The sequence below is a fragment of the Bos indicus genome, chromosome 14 (assembly GCF_029378745.1).
Source record: "Bos indicus isolate NIAB-ARS_2022 breed Sahiwal x Tharparkar chromosome 14, NIAB-ARS_B.indTharparkar_mat_pri_1.0, whole genome shotgun sequence".
Taxonomy (NCBI): domain Eukaryota; kingdom Metazoa; phylum Chordata; class Mammalia; order Artiodactyla; family Bovidae; genus Bos; species Bos indicus.
In genome coordinates, this window is record NC_091773.1 from 75,819,952 (window position 1) to 75,844,912 (window position 24,961).

Here is a 24,961-nt window from a genome sequence, read left to right on the forward strand (position 1 = left end):
AACAGAAGGCACCAGGGAGCTCAGTCTTCTGTACTGTGGGAGACTTGGTATTCCTTCAGTATCCCTGAGAACTGGGGGGAAGCTTATGTTTCCTCAAGTTGCTTATTATCATTATCCCATTTTCATTGAATATTTAAGCTCTGATCTGGACATCAGAAATTTCTGTGGTCAGTATTGCTTTGTTTACTTTTAAATAACATCTTATTACCACATATGAGATTCAGATCATATGGAGAACAGATGACTGTTTGCAATGTTTAATATTTTTACTAATGCTCTCAAGTGGTTTTATATATACATATGGATGGGATGGGGCTTCCCAGGTGGCGACCCAATGATAAAGAGCCTACCTGCCAATGCAGGAGACATAAGAGACACTGGTGCAATCTCTGGGTTGGGAAGATCCCCTGGAGTAGGAAGTAGCAACCCACTCCAGTATCCTTGCCTGGAGGATCCCATGGACAGGAGAGTCCGGCCGGCCGCAGTCCATAGGGTGGGAGAGGCAGACACGGCTGAAGCGACTTAGTATGCACACAAGGATTGGACACGAGCAATGGTGTTCAAACACACACAGTCACAGAACACTTTGCTCAAACTAAATCTTACACAGACTTGTGTATAAATGGAAGCAGACCTACACTAGTTTAATGAATGGGAGGCTAGGTGAGTTTCCAAACGAGACCCAATTCTCCTCCTTCACATCTGAAGGAGCAGTGAGAGATTCACAGGGCCAAAGTAAAATTACACAAAATCCAAGGTTCCTTTCAACGTGAATGTTCTATTATTTTATTTAGTTGATTGCCCACCATTTAAAAATTCTTTATGTTATCATAAATTACAAGGAATTATATTTCCTAAATCCAATTTCCTCCTTTTTAAAATAAGAAAATTGAGGCTTACGTATGTTAGGTAATTTGTTCAGGGTCATATAGATAAGAAACTTTAGAGTCAGAATTTTATTCCAGTAGTCTCATTCTGGATCCTTGGTTCCCATTCACTTAGCTAAACCTTCACTATAGTTGTTTTCATTCTTTTTTTTTTTTTTTGAGTTATTGGGTAATTGAGTAAGGGCAGGGACTATTCCAGGTGTTACTGAGCATGACAAATTATAAAGCATAAATTTATAAATTACAAAATTGGAACAAATGTATTTATTTAGGAAGGGAAGCTTATTCCTTAGTCCATAAGGACTTAAACTAACGACATAAACTAAGGGCTAAACTAAGATCAGGGCATCCGGTTCCATCACTTCACAGCAAATAGATGGGGAAGCAATGGAAACAGTGGTTGACTTTATCTTTTGGGGGGCTCCAAAATCACCATAGACGGTGACTTCAGCCATGAAATTAAAAGATGCTTACTCCTTGGCAGGAAAGTTATGACCAACCTAGACAGCATATTAAAAAGCAGAAACATTACTTTGCCAACAAAGGTCCATCTAGTCAAGGCTATGGTTTTTCCAGTAGTCATGTATGGATGTGAGAGTTGGACCGTAAAGAAAGCTGAGCACCAAAGAATTGATTCTTTTGAACTGTGGTGTTGGAGAAGACTCTTGAGAGTCCCTTGGACTGCAAGGTGATCCAACCAGTCCATTCTAAAGGAGATCAGTCCCGAGTGTTCATTGGAAGGACTGATGGTGAAGCTGAAACTTCAATACTTTGGCCACCTGATGCAAAGAACTGACTCATTTGAAAAGCCCCTGATGCTGGGGAAGATTGAAGGCAGGAGGAGAAGGGGACAGAGGACGAGATGATTGGATGGCATCAGTGACTCAACAGACATGAGTTTGAATAAGATCTGAGAGTTGGTGATGGACAGGGAGGCCTGGTGTGCAGCAGTCCATGGGGCTGCAAAGAGTCAGACACGACTGAGCAACTGAACTGAGCTGAGGAAGGGAAGCAAGGACATAAATTAAAAGTTTTAAAAGCTAGACAATTTCAAATATCATCAAAACCAGAAAAATAGTACAGAATTTTTTAATTAGTTGTATAAGTACATCTAGATAGTGGAGGACAGAGGAGCCTGGTGTGCTGCAGTCCATGGGGTCACAAAGAGTGGGACATGACTTAGCAACTGAACAGCAACAACAACTATTATATTTGCTATTCTAAAATTTTTACTGTATTTCTTGCATTTTTTTTTTGCCTATTTGTATGACACCAATTTTAAGTCATTTTTATTGAAAGAATAAAAATGAGCTTGATGAGTAAAATTTTTTTAATTTGTTCTCAATAATTAAAAAAAATTTTTTTTAAACATTAGAATTCCTGTCAAATTTGGGAATATCTAAATCCACATTTGTTTCATGCATGAGCCCTAAAATGTGAAAAGCTGTTCCATGCATTCTATTCTCTCTTGATACATTTCAAAGTATGCACCATTTGACTGCTCACATGTTTCTATTACCTGGTTGCCATATGGTGATGGTAATTCTGATCCAGTCTAGATGTTTTGGGTCCTCTCGGTGAGTGATAGGGTTAATGCGGACTGTCATTCATACACTAGAACAGTGAGCAGTAATAACCTGCATGTACAACAATGACTAAGAATCAAAAATTATATCCCACTAGACCAAAATGATATCTTTAACTCAATTCTCCCTAAACTGGATCCACACAGCACCAGAAGCCACTCCTATGCCAGGTGTCATGAATGTCAAGCAATGAAAAGAAAGTTGGCAGGCTAAGAGAAAACAAGCGATTAAAGTTAAAATATCTTACTTTTGTGAATTTTACAAAAATTTATGACCATGTGAATACATTTCTAAGGCCTCTCCCGGGGCTGTGGAAGGGACCTATGCTGATCAAATGACAAGCCTAAAGCTTCATTACCTTCAGGGTAAATCTACCTGTGAGTTAATGCCTAGTTATTAAGCAAAAGAAACAATAAGAAGAAAATAGCATCAATAATCAGACTGGATTAAAAACTGAAGTCTTTGAATCTGGAGTGAAAAGAGGTAGAAATTTTTTTAAGGCATGAAGGAGGAACACAGAGCAAAATAAAGGTATCAGCCTGAATTAAAGACCATGGTGAAATTTGCTCAGGTTTACAATTTGGGAAAAGAAAAACAAGGTTGACATTACAGTGTGGATTACCAGCTGGGAGCAGAATACCGGCGAGTCTATTCCATTTGATTATATCTGTCCCTAGGGTCCCCACCTGGTGCGCCAAGGAACCCCAACACATGCTGCGACTTGATGGCGTTATGTTTGGAAATGCAAAAACATTTTCAGCTAAAATTCCTGGGTTTTAGCAAGAATATAACATTTGATCCAATGTTCTGTGAACCACAGATTATTGGGATAAAAAAACTCCAGCTGAAAAGGTCACTTTAATTAAAGGATGCACACACTCATACCCTTGGGCCTCCTTACTCATTTTAAAGGCATTATTTGTCAAAGGAACAAAATTATTTAAAACAGTTAAATATGTGATTTTCCCCAAAAGTCATTTATTTTTCTCCATTTCCCCTTTATGCTTTCAACTAATCCAGTATAAAATTATTTTCATGGAATCTAGTGTGTACCAGAATTTTTCTTGAATCACTGATTATTAATACGCACATCACCTTCTGTCTGACTTCTCATTTGAATTGCCTCATCAGTTAAGGATGAATGAACAGAATAACAATTTATTTTATTTGATCATCCAAATTCAGGTGACAAGTGTTGATCATTATCAGTTTTTCCAGAAATTGGGTTTGGTCAGTCATGAAATGCAGACACCAGAGTTACAGGATGGTTTGGGCTTTCTTTGCTATTCTTAGACACTGTTGAAGATTAAAAGATCAGTGACAGCAACTTTAACTCTTCTTTTCAAGCTTAGAATGTATATATTATAGAAAATAGAGAGTTTTTTTTAAATGTTTCTTCTTTTTGTCTGGAGAGGACGAGTAGGGCTTTTCCTTGTGGTGTGAAAAAAATCAAAAGATATGTACCTCCAAGATAAAATAACAGATTTCCTATCATTTCTCAGGGATGTGATTAAAGAACATACTAAACTAATCTGCTGATTGAAATTTTTTAGAAGAAGCAGGTCATAAAACAAGTTTCAAAGAACTTAATTTATATTTCTTTAGGAATCCAACACCAAATTAGAGAATTTTGAGACCCTTCATGACATTTCTTTAACAAAGAACATTTCTTTAACATCTTTCACAGACTTGGTTCCTAAGACCCGAGTGGTTAACAGTAGCCACACAAAAAGGGCGTAAGATCTCAAAATATTTCAAAAGTCACCTATAATCTCACTTCCTAAAGTGCTCAGGTTCAATAAATAAGATAACCATGGATTACCAAAATGCACAGAGGTTTAGAACTTAGAGGTTTAGAACATTTCCCTGGAGAAGGAAATAGAAACCTACTCCAGTATTCTTGCCTGGAGAATCCCATGGACAGAGGAGCCTGGGGGACTATAGTCCATAAGGTCACACAGAGTCGGACAGGACTGAATCGACTTAGCATACATCTTTTGTCCTTACACGTTTGAAAGAGCTGCTTCCGAGAAACAAAACTGATGTGATGGATTTTTCTGTAAGAGAGACTGACAAGCAATTTTACTGACAGGAATCTTAATTATTCTCAACTTAATCACCTACTTCTCTTCTTATGCTCAGAGGAATGTAATGACTACATGTTGAAATCAGAAGGCAAACAGCAGTTTCTACCCGTATTTGGATTTTGTTTTTGGTCAGCTAAAAAAGAGCCCATGTTATCTGATCATTCATTCATTTTTTATTCAGCAAATAGCATTGTGAAATGGTTGGTTTTTAGATATTATTCTAAATATCGGCATTTTTGTTCATTAGTCGCTATGTCATGTCAGACTCTCTTGTGACTCCATGGGCTGTATCCCACAGGCCCCTCTGTCTTTGGGATTTCTCAGGCAAGAATACTGGAATGGGTTGCCATTTCCTCCTCCAGAGGATTTTCTTGATTCAGGGATCGAACTCATGGTTCCTGCATTGGCAGGCATATTCTTCACCACTAAGCCACCAGGGAAGCCCAAATATTGGCATCATACAACAAAGAAAAAGACAAATGTGTTCCTTATCTTCCACAACATAAAATACAGTAGAGAAGTTAGATATTAAAGGAAACATATGACTGTGGATTGTAGGCTTCCCTGGTGGCTCAGATGGTAAAGAATCCACTCACAGTGTGGGAGAGCCTGGTTTGATCCATGGGTTGGGAAGATTCCCCTGGAAAAGGAAATGGCAACTCACTCCAGTAGTCTTGCCTGGAGAACTTTATGGACAGAGGAGCCTGGCAGGCTACAGTCCTTGGGGTTGCAAAAACTTCAGACACTACTGAGCGATTAACACATGGCTATGGAGGGACTTCCCAGGTAGAGAACCTGACTGCCAAGCAGGAGACGTAAGAGAAGCAGGTTCGATGCCCGAGTCAGGAAGATCCTCTGAAGGAGGGCACAGCAACCCACCCCAGTATTCTTGCCTGGAGAATCCCATGGACAGAGGAGACTAGCAGGCTACAGTCCATAGCACCACAGAGTCGGACATGATTGAAGCGACTTAGCACGCAGGAACACGTGGCTGTGGAACTTCTGTAAAACTGCTATGAAGGATGGAGCACTGTTCTGTGGAAAGTAATACAGACTTACCTAGTCTAGTTGGGTCCAAAATATTCCAGAAGAATAAATTGGGCAATGGGGAAAGGGAGGATACCAGTGTTGAAGGTATAAGGAATTTCATGCCCAAAGGTCCAGAGTCAAGTATTCAAGAAGATTGGTAAAGACAGTCCAGACAAATCAGAGCAGAGAAGGCAAGGAGGAAATAGGACACGAAATGAGGCCAAAGTGACAGAAAGGTAAAATCCTAGGGGCACGGTAAACTCTGTTAAGAATTTTAGACTTTGCCATAAGAAAAGTTAAAGTCATCCAAAGACTTTCATTATGAGTAATAACTACAGGGATTTGCATTTTTTTTTGCTCTGGCCATACAAAGGAAGATGGATTAAAACTAATGCACTGAGATCAGTGAGAAGGCTATTACAGCAGATTGTACAATTTCATCTAGCAGGCCGAGTTTTTAAAATCAGTTTGGAATATATTTAGTGAGTTTTACGGGTCAAGAAAAAAGCAGTGTAATTCAATCTCAAGAAGACTCCTCCACTGGAATAACACTGGTATCCAGCAGTATTATCACTGTCATAACAGGAGAGACTTCTTTTGTCAGGTTGCTGACTAGTGAGACCACTTTAAAAGTTTTCCCGTCCAAACAATTGTGACTACATTTCAGTTACTGTCAAGATGCTAGCCAGAAAAAAATAAAATATAAGAAATGCCCTATTATCCTCTTTAACATATACTTTAGAGTGTACTCTTTCCTTATCTAATGTTAGGATCAAGGAAATAGACAAACAAATTTCATTAGGTTAGCTCTAACATTTCCATGATCTGAGGGGAAATAAATGCTTAGCAAAGTTTCAAATAGTTACATGTGTCAGGTGGATGGATGAGTAGGTATTTACATAGGTATAGACATAAATATATATATATATATATATAGCTGTATTTATTTATATGTATATATAGATATAAATATATATATATAGCTGTATTTCAGTATCTATCTGTAGCTTATATATCTACTTATCTGAAATAGATGTATATATAGATATTGAAATAGATAACAAAATTTATATCTATGTCTAACTGAAATCTATATATTTGAAAAATATAGACATATCTTTAGTTAGCTACTGAAATATACTATTTTAAATATTTTAATTTTTTAAAATGTTATTTTTTTGAAAACTGGTAATAAAAATGACAATATGGAGAAAATCCTTTAGGTTGGCATTGAATAAAAGAAATACTAAAATGCATAATGTTGTTAGTTATGTACTTCCTTATTTGTTTTATGGAAGAAAAAACTTTGACACTGGAATTGATTTCTTTTAATTTGTTTTGCTTTTTGAATTGATTTCTTTAAACTGAAGAAAACTGTTGTTGTTTGGTCCCTAAGTCATGTCCAACACTGAAACCTCAAGGACCGCAGCACACCAAGCTCCTCTGTTCTCCACCATCTCCAGAGTTTGCTCGAATTGATAGTCATTGAGTCAATGATGTTATCTAACCATCTCATCCTCTGCTACCCCTTTCTCCTTTTTCCTTCAATTTTTCCCAGCATGAGGGTCTTTTCCAATGAGTCAGCTCTTTGCATCAGGAGGCCAAAGTATGGGAGCTTCGGATTTAGGATCAATCCTTCCAGTGTATATCCAGGGCTCATTACCTTTAAGATTGATTTCATTTCCTTACAGTCCAAAGGACTCTCAAGAGTCTTCTCTAGCACCACAATTCAAAAGCATCAGTTCTTCAGCGCTCAGCCTTCTTTGTCATCCAACTGTCACATCTGTATATGACTACTAGAATAATCATAGCTATGACTATATATACCTTTGTTGGCAAAGTGATGTCTCTGCTTTTTAATACACTGTCGGTTTGTCATAGCTTTCCTTTCAAGAATCAATTGCCTTTTAATTTCAGTGACCTTCCTCAGTGTCTTTGGAGCCCAAGGAAATAAAATCTGTCACTGTTTCTACTTTCTCTCCTTTTATTTGCCATGAAGTGATGGGACCAGATGACAAGTCAGGTGGTCTGGTATTCGCACTTCTTTAAGAATTTTCCACAGTTTGTTGTGAGCCACACCGTCAAAGACTTTAGCATAGTCAATGTAGCAGAAGTAGATGTTTTCCTGGAATTCTTTGCTTTTTCTATGATCCAATGGATGTTGGCAATTTGATCTCTATTTCCTCTGTCTTTTTTAAACCCAGCTTGTACATCTGGAAATTCTTGGTTCATGTACTGCTGAAGCCTGTTGGGTTTCGAGCATAAACTCATAAGATGCAAAATGAGCACCGTTGTATGGTAGTTTGTACATTCTTTGGCACTGCCCTTCTTCAGGATTAGAACGAAAATGAACTTTTTCCAGTCCTGTGGGAAATTTGCCGACATACTGAGTGCAGCACTTCAACCCACACCTTTTAGGATTTTAAATAGCTCAACTGGAATTACATCACCTCCATTAGCTTGAAGTGAAGTGAAGTGAAAGTCTCTCAGTCTCTTTGTGACCCCATGGACTGAGTCCATGGAATTCTCCAGGCCAGAATACTAGAGTGGGGAGCCTTTCCCTTCTCCGGGGATCTTCTCAACCCAGGGATAGAAGCCAGGTCTCCCACATTGCAGGCAGATTCTTTACCAGCTGAGCCACAAGGGAAGCCCATAGATTTCTAAGACCCACTTAACTTCACACTCTAGGATGTCTGGCTCTAGGTGAGTGACCACTGCATTGTGGTTATCTGGGTCATTAAGATCTTTTTTGTATAGTTCTCTTGTTTATTCTTAAGACCTCTTTTCAATATCTTCTGCTTCTGTCCTTATTGTTTCTGTCCTTTATTATGCCCAAACTTGCATGAAATTTTCCCTTGATATCTCCAATTTTTTAGAAGAGATTTCTAGTCTTTCCCATTCCATTGTTTTCCTCTATCTCTTTGCACTTTTTATTTAAGAAGGCCTTCTTATCTCTCCTGCTATTCTCTGGAACTCTGCTTTCAGTTGGGTATATCTATCCCCTTCTCCGTTGCCTTTAACTTCTCTTCTTTCCTCAGCCATTTGTAAAGCTTCCTCAGACAATTGTCATTTTGCTTTCCTGCATTTGTTTTTCTTGTGGATGGTTTTGGTCACTGACTCCTGTACAGCGTTATGAACCTCTGTTCATAGGTCTTCAGGCACTCTGTCTACCAGATCTAATCCCTTGAATCTATTTGTCACCTTCACTGTATAATCATAAGGGATTTGATTTAGGTCAAAGGGGATCTTGATTATAAGATGCCTTATGATTTTAAGGGATCTTGACCCTCAAAATAACCTGAATTTTGCAATAAGGAGCTCAAGATGTGAGTCAGCTCCAGATCTTGTTTTTTGCTGAGTGTATACAGCTTCTCCATTTTCAGCTTCAAAGAATATTATCAACCTGATTTCAGTGTTGACCGTTTGGTGATGTCCATGTGTACAATCATCTTTCATGTTGGAAAGGGTGTTTTCTATGACCATTATGTTATCTTGACCAAACTCTTTTAGCCTTTGCCCTACTTCATTTTATATTCCAAAGCCGAAGTTGCCTGTTACTCCAGGTATCTCTTCACTTCCTCCTTTTACATTCTATTCCCCTCTGATGAAAAACACATCTTTTCTTTGTACTAGTTCTAAAAGGTCTTGTAGATCTTCCTAGATCTGGTCAACATCAGCTTCTTCAGCATTGGTGGTTGGGGAATAGACTTGAATTACTGTGATGTTGAATGGTTTGCCTTGGAAATGAATCAAGATTATTAAGATTGCACCCAAGTACTACATTTCAGACTCTTTTGTTGACAATGAGGGCTACTCTATTTCTTCTAAGGGATTCTTGCCTTACACTACAGTAGATATAATGGTCATCTGTATTAAATTCACCCATTCCCATCCATTTTAGTTCACTGATTCCTAAGATGGTCACTTTTGCTGTCTCCTGTGTTGAGCACATCCAAAATACTTCATTCATAGACCTAACATTCCAGATTCCTGTGCAATATTGTTCTTTACTTCATCAGACTTTACTTTCACCTCCAGACACATCCACAGCTGAGCATCGTTTTCACTTTGACCCAGCAGCTTTATTCTTTCTGAAGCCATTATTATGTGCCCTCTGCTCTTCCTCAGTAGCATATTGGAGATCTCCTGACCTGGGGGTTCATCTTCCCTTTTCATTCCACCAGTGGGATTTTCTAAGCACAAATACTGAAGTGGCTTGCCATGTCTTCCTCCAGCAGACCACATTTTGTCAGAACTCTCCTTTATGACCCAACCATCTAGAGTGGCCCTGAAAGGCATGGCTCATTGTTTCATTAGTTACACAAGCCTCTTCACCACAACAAGACGTATATAAGTATTGAAATATATAGTGAAGTTTATATCTATTTGATCAAAATCTATATATTTGAGACTATATAAACATATCTGTAGATAGCTATTGAAACATAGCTATATAACTATTTCAATTTTAAAAAATGTTACTTTTTGAAGGCTGGAAATAAAAATGACAATATGGAGAACATCTGTTTGGTTAGGCTTTGAGGAAAAGTAATACTGCTCTATATGATTTTGTCTTCCCAGGTGGCACTACTCATAAAGAGCCTGCCTACCAAGGCAGGAAACACAAGAGACACGGGTAAGATCTTCCATTCCTGGGTAAGGAAGATCCCCTGGAGTAGGAAATGGAAGCCCACACTCCTTGGTGGCTCAAACAGTCAAGAATCTGCCTTCAGTGCAAGAGACCTTATTGCATGCATATGTGTGTTTGTATGTATTTTCTTTTCTTGTTCTTGACGGTGATCTCCTACTAGACTATACGCAAATAAAAGCGAGGTTTTATTACATTCTGTATTATTTGTTGTTCAGTCACTAAGTCATTTCTGGCTCTTTGTGATCCCATGAACCACAGCACACCAGGCTTTCCTGTCTTTCTCTATCTCCCTAAGTTTGTTCAAACTCATGTCCATTGAGTTGGTGATGCCATCCAACCATCTCATCCTGTTGTCCCCTTCTCCTTTTGCCTTCAGTATTTGTGGACTAAATGACTTATTTTGAAGGGTTTCCCAGGTGGCTCAGTGGTAAAGAACTTCGCCTGCCAATGCAGGAGATGCAGGAGACGTGGGTTTCATCCCTGGGTCAGGAAGATCCCCTGGAGAAGGAAATGGAAGCCCATTCCACTATTCTTGTTCAGAAAATCCCAAGGACAGAGGAGCCTGGTGGGCTATAGTCCAGGGACTTGCCAAGAGTCAGATGTGACTTAGCAACTGAGCACAATGAATTATTTCACATGTTCCTTAGCTACTTCTGCTGCTAATAAATTCCCCAAATTATTTTCAGGCCTCATGACTATCACGGAGAAGGCAATGGTGACCCACTCCAGTACTCTTGCCTGGAAAATCCCATGGACGGAGGAGCCTGGTAGGCTGCCGTCTATGGGGTCGCTGAGTCGGCCACGACTGAGCGGCTTCACTTTCACTTTTCACTTTCATGCACTGGAGAAGGAAATGGCAACCCACTCCAGTGTTCTTGCCTGGAGAATCCCAGGGACGGGGGAGCCTGGTGGGCTGCCGTCTATGGGGTAGCGCAGAGTCAGACACGACTGAAGCGAATTAGCAGTAGCAGCAGCATGACTATCAATTTGTGTAAAGCAAGTGAATTTTGCTTTAATATTTATCATTACCACATTGCAGTTATATCTTCTCTGTATACCTTCTTGTTGCTGTTATCCAGTTGCTCAGCCGTGTCTGAGTCTTTGTGACCCCATGGACTGCAGCACTCCAGGCTTCCCTGTTCTTCACCATCTCCTGGAGCTTTCTCAAACACATGTCCATTGAGTTGGTGATGCCATCCAACCATCTCATCCTCTGTCGTCCCCTTCTCCTCCTGCCCTCAGCGTCTTTTCAAATGAGTCAGATCTTTGCATCAGGTGGCCAAAGTATTGGAGTTTCAGCTTCAATGTCAGTCCTTCCAATGAACACTCAGGACTGATCTCCTTAAAGATGGACTGGTTGGATCTCCTTGCAGTCCAAGGGACTCTCAAGAGTCTTCTCCAAACCACGGTTTGAAAGCATCAAATCTTAAGTGCTCAGCTTTCTTTATGGTCCAATTCTCACATCTGCACATGACTACTGGAAAAACCATAGCTTTGGCTATATGGATATTTGTCTGCAAAGTAATGTCTCTGCTTCAACAACTACCCAAATTCATTCAATATAAATCCAAACCATTTGTTTGTTATAATTATTCTCAGAGCTGTCTTCTTTCTAATATACTAGAAAGCTATTTTTATAATACATTCAATTCTACTACAGTATAAGACTTTATAACTTTATTTACTATAGTATCAATTAATTAAGGAATATGAATTGCATTATCTCATTAATACTGGTTGATTAAATACTGGTGATTAAAAAAGGATGTTAAGATGTATGAGTAGTAAAACTTTGTGCCATGTGTTTTTATAAAGTGTGTAATAAGAATGATAAGCCGCACTGTGTTAATATTTTGACCATGGTTTTGGGAAAAGAAAAACCATATTCTTCATTATCAGCATTGGCTTTGCTCAGTAACATGGTAAGATTTAGAATTAAGAAATTTTGCTATTTAAAATAATTCCATATTGAAGTTACTATAGAAAAAAAAACTCCATTATTTTGAGGGTAAAATTCTCTAAATCTCAATCTTTCTCTCCATTGGAACAATGATTTCATAAAATGATTTTCAACATTGTGAGGTTCTTAGGAAAAAACCGTTTTCATAGCAAGAGTATATTCTGAGGAAGTAGCAGAACTAGCCATGCTGTTACAATTTGGGTCATGACAATTACTTCTTAAGTACTCCCTTTTACATTTTTACTTCCATTTTATATCCCTATAATGTTTCCTTCTCTCTCTATGGAAAAAAATGAATATACATGATAAGAATAATTATAATAGCATTTGAATAATTATTAGCATTCAAGAATAGCATAGTTAATAGCATTCAAGAATAATTTGAATAGCATTTTGACATTTTCAAAACAGTTTCACTTATACTGTTTCATGTAATATAACAGCAGCACTGTAAATTCCAATAGTTGGTTTTCTTATTATTTAATGAACATGAGTAGCCTCAGATTTCAAGATAATACTGATAGCGTCAGTGTCAGATACAGCTTAAGCCAGAGATCATTTTCCTCTGTCCTGCCATTCTACATGAGAATAGAGAGATAACACTTTTAAAAATTGACTATTGTTTATGGTTATCTTTATTTTTCATAATTTATGAATGCAGCAATAATAAGAAGAAACCAGTAATATCTTCTGTATTTTGTACTGCAAATATTCATTTAAAGCTGAAAAGTCAGTAAATATTAATGTAAGAATGATAAAAAAGTAAATTTTAACCTAAGTTAACAAACTGACTTAATCTTTGACAGACTGAATTCAGTGCAAGCATGATTTAATTAAGCTTATTACTGAACTAGATATTCAAATAATTGAAGACTAAGGGAACATAATGAAGAAATATAATGACATTTTCTAGATGAGTAAATCACAATATTTTCATCTAGAACTGTCATGTGGAGCTAAATTGGAAACAGAAGCAAAAAAAAAAAAAAAATGCCCCGTGTATGTAGACTTACCAAAATACCTCCCATATTTTGAGTCAAGTGGAAAATGTTAATTAAAAAGTCTATAATAAAACCCATGAGTGAATATAAAACCCTGCATTGCTTAATCTGTTCACACACCATTGTCACACACCATTGTCAGCCTTCATAAATCCACCTAGTAGGGACCTGATCACCCAGTGGTTCAGAAACTGTGAGCAGATTGAAAATAACAGTACTTGTCATTGAATAAAAATGAAGAATCATAAAATAAATCAAGAAAACACATCTATTTAAAATTCTGATATTTTGTTCATCATAGAATTTTGCATTTATTTTTATTTTTCAAAATTTTTGCATTAAAAATATTTTATCTTGACTACTGAGATTTTTGGCACATGCTCTGGCACCTCCTCTGAATCCCAGCCCTGTCAATCCCAGGTACATTGATAAGTATCACCGACAAAACAAGACTGAAAAGCTTTAACTATAAATTGAAATATTCTACCTCAAAAACAAAAAATGCAGGTTATAGTACACCAGACATATTAGGTTAATGAGTTCTTAAGTCAGATTTCCAAATCTAAATTTTAAATTCACCCTTAAGCAACATCACAAGGATGATTACTGTAGCCTAGTTCATAGAATATGCCTCTCAACTGGGAGATTGCTGTTAGAAATACTAGAGATACATTACACAGAATTAACTCTATAACCATAAAGCTGGCAACATTTTCATGATATAGAAGGTAATTGAGAAAAGCAATCCAAAGTGCCTCAGTATTATCACAATATTGTAAAATAATAATAAATCTTTCTGATCATATAAATATCTATATAGCAATGTGTTAGTATTTTTTTTAATCATATTTAAGGAGAAAAGGTGGAAAGAAGCCAAATTTTTAAATGACAGTTTACAATAAATGTCCATACAAAGCATGTATGTTTTCATTTCTCTTTATAAAAGCATAAATATGTTTGAATATGATATTAAAGACATATTTGAATGAGTGGTCACAGAAATGTTAATGGTGATAATATCAAAGTTGTGGGATTTAAGGTAAATATGTTTTATGCCTAATGTTTCCAAATAATACTGATTTTTTTCACAAAGAGCATGCATTATTTATGCTACCAAAAACTTAAAATATTTTATAAGATCACATAACAGCTACTGAATTTAAGCTTAAGAAAATGACTTTACAGATTTTGTTAAAAATGATAGACTGAGCATGGGCTGTGATTCTCTTAGTAATAAAAAATAAACATTAAATACATAATTATATACTCTGTTGAAAAGGGAAAAATATTGTGTGTGTGTGTGGTGCAGATACAGAGATCCTGACATTGGTTGTCAATGGGAAACTTCTCTCAGAGAAGAATATTTAAGGATAAACAGAAGTATGAGGAGGAGCCACCCATAAATTTTTGCAGCAAGAATAGTTGGAAAAGGGCTGCCCAAATGGAAATAAGCTTATTTTCCAACAATTCTTGTCACAAAAACTTATGGATGGCTCTTCCTTATATTTCTGTCTACCCTTAAATATTCGTCTCTTAAGAGAAGTTTCCGGTGAACGACCAGTGTCGGGAGCCCTGCATACCCACCCCCAACAAAATGCATTTTTCCTTTTTCAACAGAGTATATAATAATGCATTAAATCTTTATTTTTTTATTACTAAGAAGGATTTTGGGGAGGGAGACCCAAGAGGAAGGGGATACATATATACATATAGCTGCTTCTCTTGTCCAGCAGAAACTAACACAGCATTGTAAAGCAACCACACACTAAAAAAAAAAAGAAAAATAAAAGAAAGAAGCACACTCGCAAAGATCAGAAATCCTGAGGAAGAGAAGAGAAGCTGACCAGAGACTGGAGCACCAAAGAAGAATGAGAAGAGCTGACTTTCAAAAGAGTGGGCAGGACCAGGTCCCCCAAGTCACTCGTGGACTTGTTAAGTTTAGTTTTCTTTTAATTGTTTTGTTTTAGATTTTACTAGAAGAGAAATGGTACATCAGTAAGCAGATTTAACTGGAGAGCCAATGCAATTCAGTTTGTGCTTTGAAAAGAGCATTCTGGCAGCTGTGTATATAACAGACTAGAAGGCAGAAGTAGCAGAGTCCAAGAATCTACAAAGGAGGCTATCACAGTATCCAGGTGGCAAGTTGATCAGAGACTGATGTCAGTGTGAATGGAATGAAGCAGACAAAATCAAGATGTATTTTGGAGACAAACCTAAAAAGACTTACCAACATGTGGTGTGAAAGGGACAGAAATTATTAAATATAATGCTTACATTTGTCACTTCAGTGAATCTTGATCTGACGTATGGTGAGAGAAGGAAATGGAAAATAACTCTAGAGTCATTGACAGTGAGGCAGGTGGGCAGTAAAAACCGAGAGTTCTATTTTGAGTATGCTAAGTAGGAGATGTCAAAAAAGACAGTTCAGTACCTGGATGCAGAGCATGAAGAAAGGTCACAGTTAATTTCTTTATGTAATCTCCCAATGGCTAAAAATTTATTTCATTTTACAAGTTTATAACCTTTGACTTAGAAATTTCACTTGCAGAAAGTTATAGCTAGGAAATAAAAGTGTGGCTATGAATTTGTTTACAATAATTATATCATCAGATCAGATCAGATCAGATCAGTCACTCAGTTATGTCCGACTCTTTGTGACCCCATGAATCGCAGCACACCAGGCCTCCCTGTCCATCACCAACTTCTGGAGTTCACCCAGACTCACGTCCATTGAGTCAGTGATGCCATCCAGCCATCTCATCCTCTGTCATCCCCTTCTCCTCCTGCCCCCAATCCCTCCCAGCATCAGGTCTTTTCCAATGAGTCAACTCTTTGCATGAGGTGGCCAAAGTACTGGAGTTTCAGCTTTAGCATCATTCCTTCCAAAGAAACCCCAGGGCTGATCTCCTTCAGAATGGACTGGTTGGATCTCCTTGCAGTCCAAGGGACTCTCAAGAGTCTTCTCCAACACCACAGTTCAAAAGCATCCATTCTTCGGTGCTCAGCCTTTTTCACAATCCAAATACATAATAGCAAAGAAACTAGGTGAATGTGCATAAATAAGAAACAGTACTACAAAGAAAAGTCAGACATAATTTGGTGACTTGTTAGTTTTGCATGCTAGGAAACAGGATTTCAGAATGATTCTTCGGTTTGCAACCTGTTTTGGGTAAGTAATAACTTACTTACCCAAAAATAACAAGAAATTTGAATAGAAATGTGGATTGTTTTTATTAAACATTAATATTGAAGTCCCAGTAAAAATTGTCCACAGAGTCTTAAAACTGTGGGACTTCTATGAGTCAAGATTAAAATTTGAGAAAGAAGTTAAAATTATGAAAAATCAGAAATTTTAATTTCCAGACCTGCAACTTAACTATATCAATTTGATTACTCAAATTCTTCTAAATAATTTATAAATTTCCTTGCAACTTTAGCATACTGAACAATATTAAGCATTAAAATTTAATTTAAAATATTCATTGAGTTTCTACAATGTGGGTCAGTGTTTAAGGATTTTTTTTTTTTAATATTCCTGTGGTAAGTATATGTTTTTTCTTGGCTTATTTCCTTTTATGCAATACCTACTTTAGCTTAGACTCAGAAAAAAAATCCTATTCCTGAGTGAATATGTTCATATCCCCCTTAATGGGGATGTAAATTGGCGCAGCCACTATGGAAAGCAGTATTCAAGTATCCTCAAAGTTTTCAAAATAAGTTACAATCTAATCCAACAATTCCACTTCTGGGTATTTATCTGAAGAAAATGAAAACACTAATTTTAAAAGATATACCCATCTCTGTGTTCACTGCAGCACTTTTTGCAAGACATATAAACACCCTAAGAGTCCATCAATAAATGAACAGATAAAGAAGAGGTGGGATATTTATATTGTTGTAGTTGTCCTTCAGTTGCAAAGTCGTGCCTGACTCTCTGCCACCCCATGGACTACATCGCACCAGGCTTCCCTGTCCCTCACTATCTCTGGAGTTTGCTCAAACCCATGTCCATCCAGTCGGTGATGCCATCCAACCATCTCACCCTTCGTCGTCCCCTTCTCCTCCCTCCTTCATTCTTTCCCAGCATCACAGTCTTTTCCAATGAGTCAGCTCTTCACACCAGGTGGCCAAAGTTTGGATCTTCAGCTTCAGCATCAGTTCTTCCAATGAATATTTAGCTTTGATTTCCTTTAGGATGGACTGGTTGGATCTCCTTGCTGCCCAAGGGAATCTCAAGAGTCTTCTCCAGCACCACAGTTTGAAAGCATCAGTTCTTTGGCTTTCAGCCTTCTTTATGGTCTAAATCTCACATCCATACATGACTGCTGGTAGAACCATAGCTTTGACTATGTGGACCTTGGTAGACCAGATGCCATGATCTTAGTTTTCTGAGTACTGAGTTTTAAGCCAGTAAAAACTCTCCTCTTTCACTTTCATCAAGAGGCTCTTCAGCTCCTTTTCACTTCTGCCATTAAAGTGGTGTCATCTGCATATCTGAGGTTGTTGATACTTCTCCTGGCAATCCTGATTTTGGCTTGTGATTCACCCAGTCCGACATTTTGCATGATGTACTTTGCATTTAAATAATCAGGATGAAAACATACAGCCTTGATGTACTCCTTTCCCAATTTTGAACTAGTCCATTATTCCATGTCCAGTTCTAACTGTTGCTTCTAGACCTGTATACAGGTTTCTCAGGAGACATGTAAGGTGGTCTGGTATTCCCATCTCTTTAAGAATTTTCCACAGTTTGTTGTGATACACACAGTCAAAGATTTTAGTGTAGTCAGTGAAGCAGAAGTAAATTTTTTTGAAATCCCATTTCTATACGTGTGTGTGTGTGTGTGTAAATATTTATATGAAGTGGAGTGAAAATCTCAGTCATGTCCGACTCTGTGATCCCATGGACTATACAGTCCATGTAAATAAGCACTGGAACATTACTTAACCATAAAAAGAATGAAATCCTGCCATTTGTGACAATATGAATGCACCTAGAAGATATTGACCTAAGTGAAATGTCAAAGAAAAGCAAATCTTATGTGATTTCACTTTTATGTGGAACCTAAAAGACAAAACAAATGAATAAACATAATCAAACAGAAACAAAGTCATAGATACACAGAAGACACAGGTGGTTGTCAAGAAAGATCAGTATGGGAAGGAGAGAAATCAATCTGTGAGGGAGATTAAGAGGTACAAATTTTGTTACAACATAAATGAGCCATGGATACAAAATGTACAGTGCAGAGAATATAGTCAATAATTCTGTAACATCTGTGTGTAGTGACAGATGACTAGGCTCATCACGATGATCATTTTGTGTGCTAAAGTCACTTCAGTTGTGTCTGACTCTTTGTGACCCCATGGGCTTTAGCCCTCCAGGCTCCTCTGTCCATGGGATTCTCTAGGCAAGAATACTGGAAAGGTTGTCATTTCCTTCTCCATGGGATCTTCCCGACCCAGTGATTGAACCTGTGGCTCTTATGTCTCCTGCACAGGCAGGTGTCTTCTTTACCACGAGTGCCACCTGGGAATTCCCATTTTTAGATGCATGTGGATATAAAACCACTGTGTTTTGTACACGAACTAACATAATGTTGTAGGTCAAAAAAAAAATAAAATAAAAGAGGGGGGATGTCTAATATTTTGTTGTAGAAAGACCCTGCAATGTGTTTGAACACTCAGCATATCTGAATTAACTCCATAAAGAGACCCTTTACAGAGCAACACTTCGACCAAGACCCAAGTATGAAACTGTTTTGTAATCTGATAACATGCTGCTCTGTGGCTCCCCAGGCGGTGCTAGTTCTGAAGAACCCTCCTGCCAATGTAGGAGACACAAAAGATGCATGTTTGATCCCTGGGTCAGAAGGATCCCCTGGAGAAAAATATGGCAACCAACTGCAGTATTTTTGACTGGAAATTTCCATGGACAGTGGACCTGGCAGGCTACAGTCCATGAGTTGCAGAGTCAGATGTGACTGAATGACTGCGCACACACACTGCACAAAATGCTTTCGTCACATTTTGGCCTTTAAATTTTGTACTCCAGAGCTTTACAGTGTTCTGTATAAACCAATGAAAATATTATTGTGTCCATAATAGGTTTTATTTTATTTTTTTCTGTACTTGGAAGTGGATATGTAGTTAGATTTGCCAAGTTACTTGGTAAGGCATACCTGAAAATAATACATTGTCTGAATAAGTTACACTCTGTGCTGTAGAAACTGATTTAGAATTTCCAGTTCTTCAATAAAGTGTCTCTAACAATTTTAAAATTCTCTATCTTTATTATTTTTGGAAGTCTAGGCTGCTTTTATGTGCATTCAATTATTAGTTTGCTCAATATTCTCTGAGTTTTCTTCTAACTAAGCAGGTCATGTGTATTTTGTCATGTAACTAGTCTTTTCTGATACCTTCTACCTTATATTGTCATGAAAAAGCATAGGGGTGACTGCAGATTGTCTGTCACTCTCAGCCTCCCCTTCTACCTTTTGTAATAGAATTCCCTGCAAGTTTTAGCTGCGCAGTAGCTGCCTCCCTTGCAGCTGACTGTGTCAAGTGTAAACTCTTGCCAAAGTATAGTGAAAGAAGGTGATGTGGATAATTCCTGATTACATGCATAAAGAGGAAATTGTTCTCCCTCCCCTTCCACTCTTACATTTCCCCTTGCAGATATATATGGAGGGTTATATATATGTGAGATGGCAAGTAACATGATGAAAGCAAATTTAGCTCCTGAATATCTTGCTGAAGCTGAGGCTCCTGCCAGCCTAAACTTCTCTAGCCTGTTACACAAGCAAATAAAATAAAGCTTAAGTTATGTAATTCACTGTATTTTAGGATCTCTTTGTTAGAGCAGCTAAACCAGTTCCTAGAAACAAGATGCTTGAATTAAGGAACTACACAGATAGTTCAATCATTAAATATTGATCTCCATTATAACACATTCTGGATTTTGTAATTGTCATAAGACCTTGCCTCTGGTTAAAAATCTCTGCTTAGAGAAAACTTTAAATGAAGCCTCATCTAGTTTAGGAGTCTTCCCATAATTTAGTTGTTTGACAACGTCTTACTAATTCTACTATGCAGAGATTCCTTTACAGGTTTATATTCTGACTTAAAGTGATTTAAGTAAAGATTGACTATTGGATAATGTATACATTTGTTAATAATTTTAAAACATCATGACTACTGCTTTAAGTTGTTAACAACATTGTTCTAGAAGAATATATTGATAATTCAAGAACATAGTCAATTTTGACCCTCATGATAAAAGTCACTTTGCTACAAATGAAGTCATGGAGCATATCCATATACCTTTTATAATGTCTTTCATTTTCAGATGGTGTTGATGAGCACTGTTTCTTGATAAAGCTAGAGCTGAAGAAAATGTACTATACAAAGTTCTTTGTGCTTTTTCCATGCTTCTGTTGTTTATACCTATGATAAACAATGTATTTATGTATTTAGGTGTCATATTTTAGAAAAATATAAAATCAATTTTGGAAATGAGTTTTATACTACTATTTGTGTAAAAATAAAGGAGTATAAAAACACTTCAAAATAACAAAAGCTACTTATTTTTTTTTATCCATTCATCTACCCTATGTATTTTGATTGGAGTACTTATTCTATTTACATCTAAAGCAATTGTTGATAGTTATGTAATTATTTGGGCTTCCTGGGTAGCTCAGCTGGTCTCCTGCAAGAGACCCCAGTTCAATTCCTGGGTTTGGAAGTTTCCCTGGAGAATAGAGAGGCTACCCACTCCAGTATACTTGGGCTTCCCTGGTAGCTAAGATGGTAAAGAATCCACCTGCAATACAAAGACCTTGGTTCGATCCCTGGTGGGAAGATCACTTAGAGGAGGGCATGGCAACCCACTCCTGTGTTCTTGCCTGGAGAATCCCATGGACAGAGAAGCCTGGCGGGCTGCAGTCCATGGGGTCCCAGAGTCAGACATGATCAAGCACAGCAAATGTAATTATTTACAGCTTGTCCTTTGTAGTCTGATTGGTTTTGCAGCTCTACTCTCTCCCTTTCTGTTTCCTTTTATCTTCCGTTGTGATTTGAGGACTTTCTTTAATGCTATGTTTACATTTCTTTTCCTTTATTTTTTGCACATCTGTTATAGGTTTTTGGTTTCTGGTTGCCATGAAGGTCATATATAACAACCTATGTGTATAGCAATATATTTTCAAGTTGATAGTCATTTAATCTGTGTGCATTGTCAAAGCAGCAACTTTCTACTGCCCTCCCCCATCATTTAATGCTTTTGGTGTCTTATTTTGCATTTTTTGTGTGTATCTCATAACTATTTTAGGTATAATGATTTTACTTGTTTGTCTTTTAAATGTCATGCTCAATTTATAGATGGTTGATCCACTACCTTTTCTGTATATATGCTTTTATCAGTGAGATAGTCTTCTTTCCTTGTTTTCTTATTTCCAGTTATGGCCTTTTCTTGTCCATCCAAAGTCCCTTTAGGTTCAGTCTCCTCAGCGTCCACCAGCAACACCTCTCTGCCAGCCCTGCAGCGCCAGCTTGGGCTTGCAGCCCTCTGCGGGCAGTGGCTGGATGAGGAGCTGATGGGAGCAGAGACGGAGCAGTGGGCAGCCTGTGGTCCTGCATCTCTGTGGGGCCGGCCTGGTGTACCCATGCCTTCTAAGATGAACCACGAATTCTGTGTTTGTCAGAATACTCCCTCCCTTGCACTGAGGGCACATGCATCTTCAGTGGGACTCGAAATTCCTGGAGAACTGCTTTTGTGAAAAGCTGGCAATAATGTCTTTAAAATTTCTTAGTTTTCGTTTTTGCTGTGTTTCAGAAAGACATCAAGCAACTATGAACAACTTTGGTAGTGAACAGTTTGACTGCCATTTCCTGATCAAAGGCTTTACTGCAAAGACATTCTGGACCAAAAAAAAAAAAAAAAAGAAATTTCTTGTTTTGATGATAAGGATGCTTTCTACGTGGCAGACCAGGAAGACATTCTAAAGAAATAATTGAGATGGTTGAAAGCTCTTCTGCTGGTCATCCCCTTTAATGCAGTCAAGTGCAATGAGAGCAGAACCACAGTGAAGACCCGAGCTTCCACTGGAATAAGATTTGACTGTGCCAGCATGACTGGGATACAACTGGTGCAGAGTCTCGTGGTGCCTCCATAGAAAGGATTATCTATGTGAATTCTTATAAGCAAGTGTCTCAGATTAAGTATGCTGCCAATAATGGAATCCAGATGACGACTTTTGATAATGAAGTTGAGCTGATAAAAGTTGCCAGGGCATATCCAAAGGCAAAGTCAGTTTTGTGGGTTGCCACCGATGATTCCAAAGCAGTCTGCCACCTCAGTATGAAATTTGGCCCCAGAGTCAAAACTAGCAGGCTTCTTTAGGAATGCGCAAAAGAGCTAAGTATTGATGTCATTGATGTCAGCTTCCACATGGAAAATGTCTGTGCTGATCCTGAGACCTTCAGCCAGGCCATCTCTGGTGCCTGCTGTGTCTTTGACGTGGCAGCTGGCTGATTTCAATGTATTTGCTGTATACTGGTGGCGGCTTTCCTGAATCTCAGAGTGTTGTGGTTTAGCTATGGTTGCCTCAGGCAGGCTGATGGGTGGGGTTGGCTCCAAGGCTTAACCGCAACTACTGCTACTGTGCAGCTGGGGGAGACTGGCCCCTCCAACATGGTTGTCTGTCAGGCCTGGCTTCTACTGCTGCACGTGTGCTGACAACACAGAACTGGCCCCTGGACTGGCTGCAAGATCCGATAACACCTGTACTGGAACTCTGGTGCGGGGGCTGGCGTCCCAGAAGCCAGGAGCTACTCTGGAGGGAGATTCACGCTGGCAGAGGCTCCCACTAAGTGGAGAAAGGTTGGCTACCTGGAGCAGGAGCCACTTTGAAGGCGCACTGGTCCTGGTCAGCGTGGCCTGCCCGGTGGAGTGGGGGTGGGAGGCGCTTTCGAGGCTAGTGTGAGCGGTATGGTGAGATGGTCCTCAGAGGAATTCTGGGCTGGGGCTAAACACGTGGTGTTAGTTACCTTGATGGAGAGTGAGAAAAAGGTGCCCACCAGCACCAGGCCAGCTAAGTGGAAGGACTGATCAGTATGAAACAACAACAAAAAGGAGCCTGCTAGCATTTTTGTCCCTGGAGAAAGTCCCAGCAGATCTCTGCCTTTCTGGCTCACTTCCTGAAATTAGCAAATGGATCTCCCCTTCATTCTAATGCTTTTCAAGCTATGGCCCCTGTGCTGGGCCTTGAAGCGATTATGTATGAATCAAGAGCAGAGTCTGGGCTTCCTACAGCTCTCAGGCTCTCCCAAATATACACCCCGTGGTTTTCAAAGGCAGGATTATGGGGACTCATCTTCCAGTGCAAGTTTCCCCAGGTAAGGATCCCAGCATGGGGTCAGTTAGAGGTCTCGTTCCTTGGGGGACCTCTGCAGCTTTCATAACCCTCCTGCTTTGGGGTCACTGCACCTGGGGTGTGGATTCTGACTCGACCACATCTCTGGCCCTCCTGCCCCTCCAGATGTGGCCTTGTCTTTATATCCTCAGTTGTAGGAAATCTGTTCTGCTAGTCTTCAGGTTGGTCTCAGAGATGGTTGTCTTATATGCGGTTGCAGTTTCAGTGTGTCCTTGGGACGATATGAGCTCAGGATCTTCCTACTCTGCCATTTTGATCCAGATCCCCTACTATCTCACTTTTAAATTCACCTTTTTAAATTATTGGTTAGGTTGACCTTTTTTTATAATGTATTTTAATTGTGAATGTACTTGTGAATCAGTCTTGATTTTTCCTTTTTTTAACTTTGTGATTCCCCTTCACTCATTTCTTCCACCCCCACCTCTTGCCTCCAGCAGCCACTAATGTGTTGTCTGTTATCTATGAGCTTGTTTTTTGACTTTTGATTTGTTGTGTTATCTTTGTATTCCACATATAAGATGGATTGGGTGGTTTTTGTCTTTCTCGATCTGACGTATTTCGCTTAGCACACTACTCCATTGAACCCAAGGCATGGAGAAGAATTCTCTTATTGTTGCTTGTGTTGGGATGTATATAGGGTTTTTTTGACATATTAAAAATATGAGCACTCACTTTGATTTGTAAGTCCTATTATATCACTGGTGGTAATAAGGTAGCCCAGCTCACTTGCTTGATCACAGAAGGCTCCAACAGCCAGAAATGCATAAGTAATTTAGGAAACAGATTAGTGGTGGCTCTGGCACAGCCATGATTCTTGGAAGAAATGGACCAACTGCCAGGGGTTAACTGCAGAAGGTGCTCTTCAGAGGTCATCAGAAACTGTCTAGAAGAGCAATTTTCATCCTATGGCAGATGGAATGGATATTCATCCAGCAACACAACCTTAAAAGGCGTGACAGAGATTGGTCCCATCTCCAAGAAGAAGGCAAACATGGAAGTTTGCGTTCCTTCAGCTACCATCCCACTCCTGCCTCACAGAGCCACAAGGACAGAACACCCACAGCCAAGAGCCCTGTCTCCCACTGCACCAAGCTGCATTTCGTCAGTCAACACTCAATGCTTTAATTCTGCTTTATGTAGGGGCTAGAAGAATAATTTCTGAATCAGTCTATTTTTTTATATCTTAGGAAAATTCCAAAAACATATATGTGTGTGTGTGTTTTTTAAGTATAGCTTTTAGACTAATCTAAAAAAAAAATAGTCTTTTACTTCATTCAAATTAACAAAGGCCACTTGGAATTCTAAGATATCATTTGAAGGGTCACGC

General features: G+C 38.6%; 1 protein-coding gene and 1 pseudogene across 1 annotated transcript in view; one reads left to right on the forward strand and one right to left on the reverse strand.

Annotated features, from left to right (window-relative positions):
• LOC139186833 (cyclic nucleotide-binding domain-containing protein 1-like) overlaps window positions 1–24,961 on the reverse strand; it is a 358,895-nt gene that overhangs the window by 101,083 nt on the left and 232,851 nt on the right. The gene's annotated exons all lie outside the window — the stretch shown is intronic.
• Window positions 22,052–22,795, forward strand: LOC109568267 (ornithine decarboxylase pseudogene; annotated as a pseudogene).